Below are 18,470 nucleotides of genomic sequence, written 5' to 3'. Positions count from 1 at the left end.
CTGACTGTACTTGGGTACTCCTGATCTAACCGCCCCCTGCCCTCTCTGCCTGACCCCAACCCCTGCTTTGTCTGCCCCTGTCCACTATGTCTGCTCTCTAAGTCTCTAAGAATTACTCTTCTAGATTCAGATCATCTTTTCCAAATACCCTTTATAAGAAAGGACATGGGATTCTTGTTTTTCTGTGTCTCACGTGTTGACTTAATATCAGTCTGACCAGGATTGCATTATTGTTTGATGTTGTTATTCATCTTCTTGATTGGAAGCATAAGCTTTTGCTCTTTTCTTCAAGAACAGATGTATATTTTAAAGGTTTTTTTTTATTTTTACAATTATTTATATGCATTTTATGGAGGGGACATTTGTACATGAGTACAGAGATCATGGAGGCCAGAGGCCTTGAGTCCCTCTTGGAGCTAGAGCTCCTGCAGTTGTGAGCCACCTGACACGACTCACATGCCAACTAAACTCAGGGACTCTGCAAAAATAGTGCAGGTTCTTAACCTCTGCCATCTCTGCAACCCAGATAGATACAGACACAGATATAGATCTCCGGGGATGAAGATGCATAAAGTCACTGACTACCCAGTAGGTTCTAGAGGACAAGGTGACCCAAACCAGGGCTCTGACGGCAATGAAACGTTTGAAATCTCTAAGCTTCACAACTGTGGAAGCCACCTCTGTGAGAGCTCTCTAGCAATGGCATGTAAAGGCTTAAATAAACGGCACCATCTCCTTTGGGAGTTCCATTTACCTTTCAAGCATGTGCTTCAGTGCCTTGTATTTTCGTTATAGACACCTTCCTCGAATCAGTCAGGAGGGCCTTGCCCGGCCTCCCACCTCCCTGCCTGTGCCAGCCTCCTGTGTAAGCCGCTCATCCTTGGTACTGCTGACCTTCATCCTGTCTCTCCATGGAGGCAAAAGGCGGGCAGCCAATTACCAGTAGCAGCTAACATTCAGACCCTAAGAGTGTGCTTCAGAGATCTTTATTCAGGAGGTAGAAAGTTTTTCTGAGAATATTCAGGAGGGTTAGATTTGAGGATGGAAGACTGTGTACGTAGAGAATGTTATTATTGCACTTTATTACTGTCACATTGATGTTGCATTTCTCAGGAAATGTATGCTAATGTATTTCCACTTGCTTTTTAAAGCCTTGAGTTAGATGAGCTGAATATTAAAGCTATTTGGTTGCTAGAAAATAGACCATACACTTTAGAAACTGTATGTTGTTATTTAAAAAAAAAAAAACAGTTATTTCTCAGAACTTGGAATAAATAACTGTAAAACTCAGGCAAACTTACATCTTGGTATAGACTTTTAAAGTCATATGTAGTTGACTTGCTAGCTAACCAGAACTAAATAATAGATTTTTAATAAAATTATGAAAATATAAATCATGATTTTCTACCTTAATTATCTGAGTTTAAACAACAAAGTAAAGCTGATAGAATGATGGTTTTTACAGCAAGATACATTTTATTTTCAGTATCTTTTACTGGTTTCCAGATGTTTCTTAGAAATGAGATTAAGACCTGGGTGTAGACCTTTCACATTCAGGAGCACAATGAGAAGTGCTCTGATCTAGTTCAGCTGCCGTCAGGGACAATAAACACTTTAATCTCTTGGTCACTGAGTTCTATAATACTGTTGGCTACTAATCTTTTCTTATTGACTATAAATTTTTATTACTATAGCCAGATTTATCCACATTTCTTTTTGGGTGAGTGATAATCGTTTTACCTGACTTGTTCTTTCCTGTCTATAGACAGTAAATTTCATTGTCTTTCGGAATCTCTAAAGTATGGATTTGTGATATTTCACTGGATATTGAGCACATATGCAGTTGTTATGATTCATAGGTGCCACATGTATCATACAGTTATCTGTGCCTCCTAAGAACCACAGAGTCCTCCCCACTATTGGCACATTGCTTTAGATGGCATAGAAGTCTACATGAAGTAGATGCAGGGTTGACAGAATGAGCCGTGGAGTTTGCAGTGCTGCCCCATACAGCAGGTCTGCCACGGGCAAGAAGGCTCAGCCATGCCACACACACCATTACCTCAGAGCTTGAGAGTCAGGACTGAAGCCGGAATTCATGTAAAGTGAAAAGACAGAACTAGAGGCAGCTCTCCAAGAGATCCAGTAATGTGGTAAAGAAGTAACTAAGTAAAGATTTTTTAATATCATGAATAGATTCAGAAAAAATATTGGAGAAATATACAATATGTTTGTCAAATGCTGACAACTTTAATTCATAAGGATTGAGATGTGAATCAGTAAGGTAGGAGTTAAGTTTCTAAACATTCAGAAAAATTCTCCACTTTAATACAGATAACAGCATATTTGAAGCAGGCTAAGTCCAAAAGTCATTAAAGAAATATGAATTTTACAAAAATGGGTATTTTTTTAACTGCAGATGGTAAAAATTAAAAAGAATATCATAAATCGTAGACAAGAAGGAAAGCAGATAAGCATTTGCTGGTAGTTGCTATGTAGGCTACAAACCTCTTTGGGAATAGTTTAAGAATATCATAATTCTCAGAACACAGGCTGGCGCGTCTACTCTGTCACAGTTTTCATTCTAGGAATCTATTTTATGGAACTGATAACAGCAGACATGCAGAAAGATGTGTGTGAACAGATGTCTGTCACAACATTACTCATTACAGTAAAAATAAAAGAAAAATATATAAAAATTAAGGTAAATACTTATATAAATGTATAATTTTTCCATTGACCAATAATTTGATTAGGTAAAAAACAATTAAACTTTTGACACTCAAATGCATTTCTTTGTTGTCTGGAGATGTAACTCAGTGATAGAATACTTGCCTAGCACGTACAAGACAGCTGTCAATCTCCAGTGCTACAAAAAGAAAAGGAAATCTTTCCTCACATTGCCAACCCATCTTTCATTATGTATTAACAGGGCTTTATGCTGTGCATATACATGGTTAAGTACATGATGGAGACACCTGTCATAGCTGGGTGCACGTAGCTTTTAGAACTTATATACACAGTTCATGTGCCTGGAATGTAACCTACAGCTCCCTAGAGAACAATGAAGAAATCAGGGCTTAGGGGTATGGCCTCGTGGGTAAAGCGATCACCCGATTAGAAGCATGAAGACCTGATTAGAGACAGGAACTCACAGAAAGCTGAGCATGCGTCTGTAATCCCCCGGTCCCTTCAGCAAGATGGGAAGTAGAGACAAGACTCTGAAGATGCTCAGGGCTCAGCTACCCAGACATGCGCACAGCAACAAATAACATCAGAGGCCCTGCCTCAAACAGGGTGGGAGGCATGGTGACACCTGAGTTTGTCTTCTCACTTTCATACTCCTGCTGTGGCATGCTCATGCCTGCACACACACACAGAGAGAGAGAGAGAGAGAGAGAGAGAACATGTACGAAAGATCTCTAAAACTTAATGCCATAAAACCCACTCCCTGAGACCCTTAGATCTGGGCCTTTTTATTTTGACTTCAAACCAGGAAAGGGGATAACATTTGAAATGTAAATAAAGAAAATATCTAATAAAAAAAGAAAGAAAAAGAAAAAATTTCCAATGAAGTTCACAAGAAAATGAAGGAAAGTGTCTGAGTGTAAGTGAGTCTCCGTCACTGCCACAGTGTATTATCGCTCAGCTGTAACTCAGTCTCAAGGTAACCGGGTGGCATTTTACAGACTGTAGCTATACATGCAGAGTAAGGCTCTGAAATGGGGAATTGAGGATAAATATTCTGAAGAACGTATCTTCAACTAGCTCCTTGTCTCTTTGAAGGTGGAAACAGTCTGAAATAGTTTCAAACAGTCTTAACAAACAGGCTAGGATTGTGATTCACCAAGTGATTATTCTCCGCTGTGTGATGTGTTTGGATGTGAGTTTTCGATGTTTTCAGTTACCTTATCTCTGTGTCTGTTGGTTTCACTGTTGGGGACCCTGCCTTTCTCAGGTCATTGTCAAACAGAAGAAGGTTAAATGCAAATGACAAAACTACTAAATTCGGATGTAAAATTTGTCTTCCTATTTTACATACTCTAATAATAAGCTGAACTCTATTACTCCAGAACCCACCTCTCTTGGAAAACAGACTGGCATCTAAAAGCATACAGAAATCAAAACACGGCAAACTCCCCTTAGAAACACAAAACCAGAAGCTGCAATACAGACTCAGGGCACCTGAAAGGTTTAAAAAAAAAAAACAAAAAGCCCTGTCAAACCTTATGAGATCGATACTTTCCAAAGATACCGATTGGTTTGATTGTGTTAGCCATCTACTGCTGGGCACAGGGCCTGCCTTTAAAAGTGCTTTGTAATCCCAATGAGACTCAATTGGAAAAAACTGATTTTCCATTTGCAAGTGGTTATCCGTTGGGCCTAGCGTCTGAGTTAGGGATTTGGCGTGTGTCCATTTCTTCCAGCACTGGACCCTTATATGGCACCCATGCAGGTCCTGTGCATGCTGCAGCAGTCAGTGTGAGCTCACATGTATGACCCTGCTGTGGTTAGAAGGCCTTGTTTCCTTGATATCCTTGACCCCTCTGATTCTCTTGCTCTTTCTGCCTCCTCTTCTGCTAGGGTTCTCTGATACTCCAGGAAGGAATTTGATGGAGACATCCCATTCAGGACTAAGTGTTCCACAGTCTCTCGCTCTCTGCAGTGTCCAACTGTGGTCTCTGTGTCTGTTCTCAACCACTACAGGAGGAAGCTTCTTCAGTGATGGCTGAGCAAAACCCTGATCTATCCTGTACCAGAGTCACTAGGAGTCATGTTATGGCCGCTTAACTTTAGCAGAACAGTAGTATTTGGTTTTCCCAGGAGTCCATTACACATGTTTACAACCATTTATGAAGATTTTCTGAATCTTGACCCATGGTTGACTAAAAGCCAGAAATCAAACTACTGTAGTACATTTAGTTGTGTCAATAGGAGAGATGAATGCAATGCACATTCCTCATACCCACACACAGGGAACACCCTTTAAATGTTAATAAACACAGGCTAGAGTTTTCCAACATGACCAGCCCATTAGAGTAGTCAAGACATGCCATTAATAAGCACAGATATCACATGTAAGGCTCATACAGCCTTCTACCAAGGATCAACTTAGCACTGCTGTCAGGAAAAGGTCAGTGCCATTCAGTGTGCGCTGCATTGGAGCATGCGTGCTTGCTGTGAAGGTGTGCACACTCTGGACTTACTGTTCTGCCTCATACTGCAGCCATCCCTCAGGCTTTTGAAGCTTTGTTAGCTCTGGGTCAAGGATGCACAGTGCCTGCAGCATTGTGTGCCCCATTGTGTACAGCATTGTGTGCAGTGTTGTGCCCTGGGCCTCATTACTGCTGGTCTAGTAAAACTTACATTCTAAAATTCTAGTAAAACTGTTAAGATTGTACAGTTCTTAAAATTATATTCTCTAATTTTGAGTGTTAAGGATATTTATCTTAAAAATAGCTAACAGTGAATTAACAACAAACTGTAGATCAGAAAAAGTACCAAAGTACAAGGGACCATAGCTTTTTATGGGTACATTGGCAGATCCAAATACGTTCTTCTTTAGACTTAATAAATGTTACCAAGTGGTTGTAAGTCAAAATGAAGATGAACTTAAAGCTCTCTTCAAACTGTTGGTGAAATTTCTTACCTGAAATAGTAAACCAGATTTGTAGTAAGAACATAAATTGTGGCCTCCATTTGAGATTTCATTTCAAACATTTGCCTGGCCAGACACGATGGTGTACTTCTTTAATCCCAGTACTTGGAGGCAGAGGCAGGGCGGATCTCTATAGCCTCGTCTATAGAACAAGTTTCTGGACAGTTGAGACTATGTGGAGAGACCCATTTTAAAACACAAACAAAAATAATAATAAAAATACATTAAAAGTTTGCCTACAATATGCTCATTAATATTATTTGGTGATTTGTTTTTCTGGGTGTGTATACTTAGGAAAGTATTCCAGTTGGAGTGAGAGAGGATTTCATGGAATTTTTTTAAACATATCTGGTTTTACAAAAACAAACATGAAATATGCCTTTCTAAATAGAAGGAAAACTATAAGCTCATAGTCACCATATGCCAGCATGGCTCGAAATTCACCCACTTAGCATTCACCTGTGGCAGGTTGTTACTGTGTTGTCCCCATCCATGTCTTGTTGTTACAGACAAGGAAAATGAGGCCCAAGGAGGCCACAGCTAAGTAATATTGTGAATCAAACCCAGATTGCACGTCTGCTTTAACCGGTAAAATGCAGCCTTGCAGCCTCTCCTCTCTCTCGGAAAAGTTGCTTTTGCTATCACAGCGAGCTGCCGCCACCACAGCTTCCACCATACCTTGTTCTAGAGCGGAGCTTCCTGAGATGGCTCCAGTCGGAACCAGAACCATCCCTGTCATTGCCCTCCATGGTGGACCAGTGAGATGGGCAGGACCAGTGGTCCGAGTTCAATCCTGGAAACCACCCATGAGAAGACAAAGTGACTCCTGAAAGTCACTCTCTGCCTTCCCTGACATGTGTATGATGGGCATGTCTATACATGCACATACATACATACACACACAAGCACACATGCACATACATGAACACTACAACATAGTAATATATTTAAAATAAATGAAAACTGAGCCAAATGATGAGAATTTCTACAACATTTTAAGGAATTTAAGATTTTAAGGACAACTGGAACCAATAATTATAGTTGGAAATTACCAAGTTATTCACATTTTAAAAATATCACCTTTTCTAAGATACAGACACAGCCTGATGGAATCTCCCTTTAGAAGTAAGCTAGTACGCAAAGTGAGCTGGACTGGAATAAAGGAAACATGTGGAATGGGCTAGAGAGTCAGGAGCCATGAGCATGGTGTGACAGAGCCATAAAGGTGACAGCAATCGACCTATGAATCGCAACCCCTTTGGCAAACCTCTGTCTCCAAAATGAATTTATATTACAATTCATAACAGTAGCAAAATCACAGTTATGATGTAGCAACAAGAGTAAAATTATGGTTTGGTTACGGAGACACGGGTTGGGGATCACCACAACATGAGGACCTGTATTAAGGGGTCACAACCTTATGAGGATCAGAGCCACTGGTGAACAAGATCACACAGGAAGACCCCACAGTCAGAAGAAAAGAACATGACCAAAATTCAAGGAAGGAAATTTTGGGGCAAAAGAGACCAAAAGTGCATTGCCAAAGTGCGGCTAATGCCTCAGAAGCTGAAGAAAGGGCTTCCCAGACTCTGAACAGCAGAGCCCAGTGCTGCCTGAAGGCCAGGAATGTGTTAACAGGAGGCAAGAGCCTCTGTGCAATGACAGAGGCAAGGTCAGACTACAGTAGGTGGGGCAGGGTGGGGCTCTGGGCTCAGGCAAGACCTCTCTGTTTAGCTGATGATGGGAAAGATAACATAGAACATACATTAGGTAAGTACATTACACTAAACTGAGACACAGCCCATGATCTCCCCCCTGTAGGACTACTGAGCTGTGTCAATGCACACTGGTTATGGGACAATGGAGGGTTGATTCTTGGTCTAGACCCTGACTCCAGCATGAGCCAGTCAGTGTGGTAGACCTCCTGTTTTCCAATCAATTGAAGATAGATGCACAATTAGATTAAATTAGGTCCCCATTATCATCTGAGATGTTCTGTTAAGTTTTTATATCTGCTGGCAGTTCCGTGTTACATAGATTTTCTTAGTAACTATTTCTATGAAAACACTTTAAAGTGGGATTTACTGCTGTGATCAGCAATGGGGAAAGCTATAAGGTTTCCATTGTTTTGAATTCTGTTCCCCTTGATCTGTCTGTCATGCCTGACTATAATTTTGCAAACCATTTGTCTTCTCTCTGGAACCTCCTGCTGGAGTGGACAATGCTCCTGGTTTTATTTGATCATGGGCAGTTCTGATACTCTTTATCTAATATTTCGCATCTCAAACAGCTCCCTAATGAGCCCGCTCCTGGGCCCCAGTACTCTTATAGATTTTACACTGTGAGACGGGGCTTCTAGAAATAATTGATTTATTTTCCTTAGTGACTCTTGGTTTCTGTGAAATTCCGTTGTTTCTAAACTTGTGGGTTTCAGTTTGCCTACCCAGAATTTTTCCAGTATAAGGTTGGTTTCCTTTTACTTCCTGGTTGGGGTGGCATTTGGTAACTTGGGAACTCATGCATTTATTCATGAAGCATGAATTAAGAACAACTATGTAGCATGTGCTTAGCCTTGACATTGTACACATGAAAGGTTGATGACATATTAGGACAGTTTTAAAAAAAATCTGTGCTTCCTACTCAGAGAATGCTGCAGTGTGCCAAGCTAACACCAGTAACACCATAGGGAGAGCTCAGGCATTCGGATTCCAGGTGTCATGTTGCTGTCTGCAAACCCCATGGCAAGAAACAGAGAAGAGTCAAATGAAGAGAGGGGACTCCCGAGCCTACTGGGTAGCAGCACAACTGGTTTGAACTACTTTTCCCTCCTTTCTATTTTGGGATCTGAGTAACGACTGTGAAAGGAATACCGTATGCATAATAATTTCAAACATTCTCTATAAATGTTTCAAAGCAGGAGAGCTTTTCTAGAAATGCCCAGTCACATCCTGCTGTGCACGACACCAAGCGCTGTACAGAATTCCTTCTCTGGCTCAGCTGTTCACAACCAGAGCTGTTAAATCTTGCTTCTATGTAGGAAATTCAACAAAATCCTGGCTCAAGCTGCCCTTCCTGCCTTCTCTGTGCTTTCCTAGCTTATGCCTCTAACATCATCTCTTCTCAAGTTTAAATGCCAGGATAGACAAAGGGTGGTAGCTCTTGAACCACACTGCACTCCTCTGAACGTGTCTCTGTGGCCAGACTGTCACCTCTCTGGGTCATAGAGGAAAGCAGAGGGAAACCTTTGTGAGGAGCAGACCAGTTGTATAACTACAAAAGCACTGAGAATTTTTTGAATAGACAGAAATTAAACAATTAATAAAAATAAGCCTCCAGTGCCTGAACTTTCTTTTAGGAATGGTCTTGAACTCATGAAGATCATGTGTGGAAACTAGGCAAACCCCAGTGTGGTCCATTACTTTATCCTTGCATTTTGTGCATAATCTTTTTCAGTTTCTATCTCTTAGGGTCTACTGGAGACTTTGGGGTATCTGTCATTCATAAACACCATAGATAGGAGCAAAGTAAATGTGTAAGACTGCAATAGGAGCCATTGCCTAGTGCTCATGATGTAGACTGTTGGGCCTGAATTCTACCTCTAGCTCCATTGTTCATGAGCAGTTAACTGTTAGCTGGGTTACAGCTTTCTAACCATAGCTGGAGGCTGTTTCTGTAGTTAACTTGTAAATATTAAGGCCAGGGAGGTCCTTCTCAAGCAGGAAGTGTTTTCCTTTCACTCACACCCCCTTCTGGGTCCTCTGCAGACTCATGTTATCTTTTGTGCAAGACTGGTTTTTCCTTGAACAGGTGAGCCACTCACAGGCAGGAGCCCGTGCTTCCCTGGTGTAAAGGAATGCCATTCTTCTGTGTGTTACAAGCCAGGGAATTTTGCTGGGTTGGTGATCTTACCCTACTTTGTCATGTCCCTTTGCTAAGAACCTAGGACTCCCTATGGGTGAAAATTCTGCCCTCGACTACTATATACTTTAACCAGTTATCTTTAAGCTTTTATTAAATTTGTTCTTTGACAGTAAGATATGTGTGCATAATACATTCTGGCTATTGTCCCCCCACTCTCTCTGAATGACACCCCAGTCTTCTCATAACCCTTCCACCCTCTTCTCCTATATTTCCTGTCCCCTTTTCATGTCTTCTGGCTTCATTTTATGACTTCTTTCAGAATTGTTTCGTTTTTCTAATCACTGACTTACATTAGACTGCCAGGAAATGAGGAATCACCAATGTGGGTGGCTTACAAAGCAGAGAAATGTGTTTCTTACATTCAGAGGATAAGTGTTCTAGGATCAAGGTGCACAGCACAGCTGTTCCCTGGGAGGGCCTGCTTCCCTTTTTGCAGGCAGCCATCTTCTCAGGTACAGAGCAGAGAGAGGACAGAGCTAGCTCCCCTATTGCTGTAAGGGCACTAACCCATTCACGAGGGTTCCACACTCATACCCAATCCTGTCTCTCAGACTGCCATCCTAATACCATCATAATAGAGGGCTAGGAAATGGCAGGTACACATAGGGAGGAGGTACATCAGTCTGCTGCAGTCATAACCACACTGAACTAAATACACTGTTGAATTACTACCCAATACTCTTCAGCACTGCTGACATCTATTGCACCCAATACTTGCTCCTCGCTCTTTAAAAAGTGTGTTTGGGGACTTTCTTTGTCACTGTTCCTTAGAAGTAGGAATCCTTTCATTTTCATGAAAAACAAAGGCATTATTCATCTTTCTGAGTTATTACTAGTTCATTGTAGGTGGAATTCTTTGTTTTATTTTGGAAGATGAGTTGTAGAGAGATTAAAAAAATTGAATATTGGAATAAAATAAGAATCTACTCTTTTACTATCAGAAGAAAGAGTAAAGTTATTTTGTGCATATAATTTAATTTTATATTAAACAGTGAACATTTACTTCTTTAAAATGTTAATGCTGCTTAATATTTATTTTTTACATCATTTCATAAATATGGCCCAGACTTTAAGGAAAACCTTTACATACTCTTCCAGGTGCCTGGTGTGCTATTAGACAACAATTTCATGGTAGTTTGTTAATACTTCCTTTTGTTGCATAGCTAACATGATGGATCACAGAAGCACTCAGAAAATAAAGCCAGTGGCTTATCTGCATAATAGTCGAGGTCAGTCACAGCATATCTGTACCGCATTAAGTTTAAGTTAGCCTTAAAAAGATAATTGGTTTTGAGATTATAGCTGAAAAGGCTAGGAGAACTCACTCATTCCTTCTTAAACACATTTTCTCCCATGAGCCTGTTCCCAGAGGCACCCTGTTTCAAATAAGCCGAGCAGTGAAGTAGACAGAACTGCTACCCCCAGTGACCACACTGCCCACTCAGGAGTCGGACCGCACACAGATGGGGTGTGTGATTCCATAATTGCTCTGCTCGTTTCTACACAGCTTGGACTTAAACGACCCTCTCTTCCATTAGTGATTTTATTATTAAAATACTCAAAGGCGGCCTTCGTGTTCCCTGTCATTGTTACTGGAGTTGCTGTTTGCCTGTAAGCGTCTGCTCACTGCTGCTGTCCTGCTTCTGATGCTGTCTTCATTTATGTGGCTGTTGCTGACCTCTAACAACATGGCCTGTGCCTGCGCATGACCCCTTCAGAAGCAGTTCTGCGCAGGCGCGGATTGGCCCGTTCTGCCCTTGCCTTGGTGCAGGTGTCTAGGTCTCCTTGCTCTCGGTCGGTCTGTGCAGCACTTGCACTTAGATTCATTAGCATATCCTTTGCAGTGCATTCTGCTTTTTAGAAATGCAGAATAGTACGTTTTATTTTGACTGATGCCTGTTCCTTGGATTCTGCTGTCTGAAAGCAATATTGCCACAGTCTGTTCTAACTTTTTCCCTTCCATGTGAGTAGGGTAACACCTTCACTGTGGTTATCTTCTCCCATGCTCCTGTTGAGGTCACCAGCAGAGAAGTGTCTCTGTCATCTTCATCCTCTGCTGTGGGCAGGACTGCCTCATCCGCTGTTTGTTCCTGTCCTTTCTTTCCTGCCTGTGTCCTTTTCTCCAGACTCCATCTTTACATTAAAAGGAACATGTCTTGAATAACTTCTTTTGCATGCGTAATATTTAATGAAGCTTCGTCCACCAGCTCACAATGAGAACCATGAGCTCAGGCCTGTCTGTGCCCCTGCCCAGCTCATGTCTGGCAAACAAGCAAAGGGAGTTTTTGAAGGAATGCGCTTCTCTCTCTCTCTCTCTCTCTCTCTCTCTCTCTCTCTCTCTCTCTCTCTCTCTCTCTCTCGCACACACACACACACACACACACACACACACCTCCCTTAGGCTTCATTCATTGCATAGTATCTGTGTGTTTGGGAAGACAAAACTGAAAGCCACAAGGTCCCTTGAAGTCTACTCAGGAACCTTGAAATCCTGCTCTTGTCACATTCTTTACAAATTACATTGGTCACGGTTCTATTCCATGTCGGTCTTTGGTTCTCCCTGTCAGCACTACCTTCAGACGTGTAACTTCAGGGCTGGAATGGATGCAGCCCTGTTGCCTTCTCTTACAGAAGCAAATCCTGGAAAGAAAGAGTTAGGTTATGTTTGTGTGCAGTGTACAGCACAGGACCTGGCACATAAAGGGTGCCACAGTTTTTTGATCTGTCCACACATGCATGTGTACCTTGTTTAGTGTACTTTTAGAGATTAAATTCCATGATTATCAGGTTAATGGAAATAGTTCAAAGTAAATTGTAAGTATATCTGTTATGGTTTTAGTATGTATCAAGTAGACTATGGAACTCAATGTTCTTTGAGCCTACAAACTATTAGTTTCCACAGAACCTGAAATGGGTTCTTCTCTCTCTCTCTCTCTCACCATAAGCATCTTGGTGTCATCATCTGTTTCAGGATGCCTTATGTCATGCATTTATAACATCAGACTTGTGAACATATATGTTAAAATAAGGTCTCAAGAACAAAAGTTTGCTCACAAATAAATATACCTTCAATGTTTGCTTAGAATATCACTGCCTTTAAATAAACTAACCCCAGCTGATAGTCTCAAAATGATTTGCGTTCCCAGATAGGGAGTTATTCCAGAACCGGGGTGCTCACTCTGGTGGCTGTGTACTTGGCCCCCATAGCCCTGCACTTCCATGGAATGCTGCCCGAGTCCAGCATATTTTATCCTGTGCTTTGGGTGTCACTAGTTCTGCTACTTCTTGGGAATCCTTTAGGTAACACAGAATCACTGTGTCCACCTCAAACCTTTTCACCATGTTATATAGCTGTGACCTGCACGTTGGCAAAGGTAAGTTTCAATGAAAGGCCAACAAATAGAAGAAATTGCTTAGATTTGATTTTATCATGGAGTGTTTCCCTTTCTCCATCAACTGTGGTTGATAGTTTTGTGGAGTCTCAGCTGATGCTGTGGTCTATAAACCCATATAAACCCAAAGTCTACACAACATGTGCCCAAGGCCTTCTTTCTGGCTGTCAGCCTCTCCACTGAAAAGTCAGATGAGTCTAATGAGTCTACTTTACATGTTCCTTAGACTTTCCCCTCACAGCTTTTAATAGTATTTTTTTTTGTCACATACATTGAGTGTTTTGATGATCATGTATTGTGGGGAATTTTTTTTTCTGGTCTTGTTTATTTGGTATTCTGTATAATTCTTGTACTTGGATAGGCATCTACTTATTTAGGGTAGGGAAAATTTTCCCTATGACTTTGTCTAAACTGTTTTCTGAGCCTCTGACCTGGGTTTCTTTTCATTCCTGCATCCCTGTGATCCATAGATTTGGTCTTTTCATGCTGCCCTAGATCTCCTGGGTGGTTACCTTGGGGAGCTGGGGGAGGGGGAGGTTGACTTGCTTTTGCACATTTCTCATTTCCAGTTTCATTTCGGTTTGGGTTTTCTGTAAGGATTCCATCTCTACTTTCATGTCTGGAACTCTTTCTATAGTCTCATGTGATTCATTCATACCTTTTTAAATGTCCTTCACCATATTCACACTGCTATTTTGAAGTCCTTGCCTAGTGCTTCAGTTGTGTAGCATCTCCCAGGGCCCACTGCAGCAGGGTTAGTGGGTCTTGGTATAATCAACTGTCTCGACTTCATGTCTGTGGTTCTGCCCTGGGGTCTGGGCATCTGTTATTACAGTGATTGAAGTGACTCTTGCTGTTGCTATCTGGTCTTGTCTATGTTGGATGGGTGTTCCATTGTTGGGTTGCTCATTTGCTCTGGATCCTAGGCCAGTGTGGTAATTATGTTCAGAGAAGTTAAGAATAATGCTTTTATTTCTAATGCCCAGAGAAATGATGTATGGCAAGTAAGCTTAAACAGCTTGTTAAAGAAAACACTGGATGAGAACTCCATTCTCCAAAGTTCTACTCCTTAAGGCCTAACAGTAAATCATTGCTTTGGGGTTCAGGGGAGTAAAATGTACTTAATGTAGCATAGTGTGCATGAAGTTGAGTGTTGACAGACATGCCTGGCAAGGTACAAAAAGTTAAATAAATGACTGCCCTTACCTGCAAGGCTGCTCAGGTAGGAACGACCTTCTCACTGGTTTTCAGTGTTGTTCTGGGTAGCATTTTATTTATTTATTTGTTTGTTTATTGTACATTCTGACCTCAGTTTCCCTTCCTCTAAATCCCTCCTCACCCATCCACCCCTCATCCATTTCTCTTCAGAGACTGGCATGTCATGTTGCAGTAAGACTAGATACATCTTCTCCTATTAAGGTTGGACACGGCAAGCCAGTAGGAAAAAAAGGGTCCCAAAGGCAGGCAACAGAGTCAAAGACAGCCCCTGTGCCAATTGTTAGGGGGTCCCACATGAAAACCAAGTTGCACAACTGTTATATATATGCAGAGGGCCTTGGTTAGTCCCATGCAGGCTCCCTGGTTGGTAGTTCAGTCTCTTTGAGCTCCTGTGAGCCCATGTTAGTTTATCTTGTGAGGTGTCTTATAGTGTCGTTGACCCCTCCAGTTCCTACAATCCCTCCTCCACTTTTTCAGAGTATTCTCCAAGCTCTGCCTAATGTTTGGCTGTGAGTCTCTGCATCTGTTTTCTGGGCAGCATTTTAAACCTTGTTGTACATTAGTGAATGACTAACACTGTGTGTGGTATTTCTTATTGTTACCTAGAAATATAAGTTCTGTTTCTCCCCTACCCTCAGAATAGGTGTGAATGAAGCTTTTAAGCAACTTTTCCAGGTGTCTCTTAGGTGACTGCAGTGACCCGGGGAGATGGTCCTCACAGTGCTGCTCACTGTGGCCTGGGATGGCTGCTGGTCTCTAGTGTACATGCTTAAGACACTTGTGTTGCATCAGCATTGAAATCTGACATCTCTGCGAACTAAAGCGAGTTAAACACTTTCTACTCATCGGTGTCCTTTAACACGACCTTTACATCTGGCCTAGACTATTAAGAGGTTTAACCATGAACCAGAATTTGTTTAAAATTTACGCCAGAGATGACCTCTAGAGAGTCAGTATTTCCTGTCACAATGCAGTCCACAGATTGTGGGAAATGGTCATACTGACAATGTTTTCTCTGACAACTCAGAGAAAGGACCCTTTTCATAAATACTTGAGCCTCCCCGACTAACTACAGTAGTTAAATCCAAGATGAGTCCCTCTGTGCTTTGGGAACATTAGTGGTTGTGGATTTGATTTTCAGCTCTACTTAACTCCTGTGGTTTTCTAAGGAATAGAAAAGAATGTATGGCCGGGCGGTGGTGGCACACGCCTTTAATCCTAGCACTTGGGAGGCAGAGGCAGGCAGATTTCTGAGATCAAGGCCAACCTGGTCTACAGAATGAGTACCAGGACAGCAAGGGCTACACAGAGAAACCCTGTCTTGAAAAAAAAAAAAAAAAAAAAAAAAAAGAAAAGAATGTATGGAGTTTGCAGTTGTACTTAGCCAGCTAGAAATTCTCCTGTTGTCCACCATAGGTTCACCTGCCTATGTTAGGAAAGGACGAGTATATTTTCCAACAGTAGTTGGGTAGTACTTCATGCAAGATATCTCCAAAAATCCATGTTTCTCAGAGTATGAAACCCCATGCAAACCTCCCACTGCTATAGAATAAATGCAGTAGGGCTTACACCATACCAGCTTATACATGCATTGTACTTGCATTTTGCTCCCACCAAATGTTCTATCGTGCCCTTGACTACTAGCCCAGAATAACTGCCATCAGAGCCTATACCATGTTCTCTCACCCCGTTCCTGAACTATTCTGTTTACCTTCCCTTGACTACTAGCCCAGGATAACTGCCATCAGAGCCTATACCATGTTCTCTCACCCCGTTCCTGAACTATTCTGTTTACCTTCCCTTGACTACTAGCCCAGGATAACTGCCGTCAGAGCCTATACCATGTCCTCTCACCCCGTTCCTGAACTATTCTGTTTACCTTCCCTTGACTACTAGCCCAGGATAACTGCCGTCAGAGCCTATACCATGTCCTCTCACCCCGTTCCTGAACTATTCTGTTTACCTTCCCTTGACTACTAGCCCAGGATAACTGCCGTCAGAGCCTATACCATGTTCTCTCACCCCGTTCCTGAACTATTCTGTTTACCTTCCCTTGACTACTAGCCCAGTATAACTGCCGTCAGAGCCTGTACCATGTTCTCTCACCCCGTTCCTGAACTATTCTGTTTACCTTCCCTTGACTACTAGCCCAGGATAACTGCCATCAGAGCCTATACCATGTTCTCTCACCCCGTTCCTGAACTATTCTGTTTACCTTCCCTTGACTACTAGCCCAGGATAACTGCCGTCAGAGCCTATACCATGTCCTCTCACCCCGTTCCTGAACTATTCTGTTTACCTTCCCTTGACTACTAGCCCAGGATAACTGCCGTCAGAGCCTATACCATGTTCTCTCACCCCGTTCCTGAACTATTCTGTTTACCTTCCCTTGACTACTAGCCCAGAATAACTGCCGTCAGAGCCTGTACCATGTTCTCTCACCCCGTTCCTGAACTATTCTGTTTACCTTCCCTTGACTACTAGCCCAGAATAACTGCCATCAGAGCCTGTACCATGTTCTCTCACCCCGTTCCTGAACTATTCTGTTTACCTTCCCTTGACTACTAGCCCAGAATAACTGCCATCAGAGCCTATACCATGTTCTCTCACCCCGTTCCTGAACTATTGTGTTTACCTTCCCTAGTTCTTATGCGACTGACATTCATGTCTGCAATGTCTGTTGCCCTGTTCAAGACTTTTATGCTTGAGGTTTGCTGACCCTATAAAATGACTTAGATAGCCACTCTATACTTTTCAAAAGTTGCCTTGTGTCATGTCTTCCGTGAGTGTGTGATAGAAACTAGCGAAGCATTGCAGCAGACTTTGGGGAAGGTGTGATACCAAGCTGACTTTCATTCACAGATGGAAAGATTTTCATGGCGATTTTGGAAAATTGTGGGGTTTGCTTATAGAATCAGTAACAAACCCTTTCCAATCTTGATCTTTTAAATTCCTTTCCTTGAATTTTCTGCAGTATCGATGTATGTCACTGTCCAGTTGTTCTAGCACTAGAACAATGCAGCAATGTGTACAACCCTAGGCTTTACAGGTACTGTGATAGCACTAGAATAATGCAACAATGCACTCAGCCCTAGGCTTTACAAGTAATGTGATACTCTTTAGCCTAAGATAAAGAAACAGGTTCACTCACACACCTCCCCTTAGCATGGTGACTATCCCATGTGTCACACCTGTTTATTTGGGGGAGGGTCATGGAGTGCCTATAGAGGACAGAGGACAACTTTTAGGAATCAGTTCTCTGACTCCACCCTGTGCATCACAGGAATCAGACGAGGCAAGTATCATAGCCACTGAGCCATCTTCTTGGCAGCCCATGTCTAACATTCACATGGACACACTGAAATCCTGGTAAGGTAGGGCCTTTATATTTGATTTTACTATTCAGATTTATTCTAGAAAACAGAGGTAAAAGAGCAGTGTTCCTTTCCCTGTATTTCAGTGTTGCTCCCTCTACCTCTTAGCATTGATTTCCAATATTGTTTGGCTTTACACATTTCTGGTAAAGTAGATATGCGGTCATTGAATTCTTTTAGGTTTTCTTATCCAACAATGTCCTTAACTCTTGGATTTGCTGAGTTGACAAATGTACCTGTTAATATGTTGATAGAATATGGAGGCTGTGAGTCAATTTAAGAACTTTCCAACATATTAATTTATAAAATATTCCCAACAAAGTAGTCTTCTTTCTGCTATCATTTGTTTTGAGAAATCTACAATCTTTTGAAACATTTTCATTTGATGTTATTGTCCCTGTTGACTTTTAAGATTTTTAAATATTTCCCATAGATTTTGGTGCTTAAGGATATGTTTAGGTACTTGTTTGATATTTATCTGGAATTCACAAAGGTTTTATGTGTGAGTGTGTATGTGTGTGTGTGTGTGTGTGTGTGTTTCCTTTTAGTGATTTGCTGCCTCTGAATTTACACTCTTTCTGGTCTCCAAAGATCAGAGTTTTGGGAAGAGGGGGTATAATAAATATATCCCATTAACAGCTGAGCATTCTACAGTCTGTTTTTGGTTATTTTATAAATTATAGGTATGTTGTCATTTTAATTTACAAATAATTATAGTTTTGGACGGGGAGGACACTAAAGAGAACTTAGACTCAGGAATTTTTATCTTTCCTTCCCTCTTCTCTATCCTTCTTTCTTAGGTAACAGGAAGGGAGTTGAAAAGGAAAAAGGGGGCTATAGTAACTTTAATAAAAAATTAGACAAAAAAGGTTAGTTATTAAATTTACTCTCAAACAAAGCATTTTA

At 41.5% G+C, this 18,470-nt stretch overlaps 1 protein-coding gene across 7 annotated transcripts in view; it reads left to right on the top strand.

Moving 5' to 3' along the window:
- The window catches only part of Fer (FER tyrosine kinase), a 279,057-nt gene that overhangs the window by 241,453 nt on the left and 19,134 nt on the right, over positions 1-18,470 (top strand). The gene's annotated exons all lie outside the window — the stretch shown is intronic.

The sequence above is a fragment of the Mus caroli genome, unplaced genomic scaffold (assembly GCF_978045245.1).
Source record: "Mus caroli unplaced genomic scaffold, Mus_caroli_1 scaffold_18, whole genome shotgun sequence".
NCBI classification, from domain to species: Eukaryota; Metazoa; Chordata; class Mammalia; order Rodentia; family Muridae; genus Mus; species Mus caroli.
This window is presented reverse-complemented; position numbering and strand designations above follow the sequence as displayed.